The sequence below is a fragment of the Entelurus aequoreus genome, linkage group LG26 (assembly GCF_033978785.1).
Source record: "Entelurus aequoreus isolate RoL-2023_Sb linkage group LG26, RoL_Eaeq_v1.1, whole genome shotgun sequence".
In the NCBI taxonomy this organism is placed as follows: domain Eukaryota; kingdom Metazoa; phylum Chordata; class Actinopteri; order Syngnathiformes; family Syngnathidae; genus Entelurus; species Entelurus aequoreus.
Genome location: NC_084756.1, coordinates 34,692,850 through 34,693,166, shown reverse-complemented (window position 1 = coordinate 34,693,166; position 317 = coordinate 34,692,850).

Genomic DNA, 317 nt, shown 5'->3' with positions numbered 1-317 from the left:
CGTTAGTCATCTTTACACTCTTTTAATCCAATATGGTCACGCTTCCTGAGGCTGAGCCAATCAGTGGCCTCGATACTGAACAGCCCAGTCTGACTTGTTTAGTCTCCTCTAGGATAGGATAGACTTTTATTTATCCCCAAACGGGGAACGTATGTGCAGATTTAAAAAGTCCACAAAGAATAAGATAAAAACATATGAAAACAAGGGAGAAACATTAAAGATCTCAAAGGACATAAGATGATGCAACCAGTGGCACTATTTCTTCATACAGCTACAAAAGTAAATCCCAACGAAAAAAAGCCTAAAAAATTAGCTAT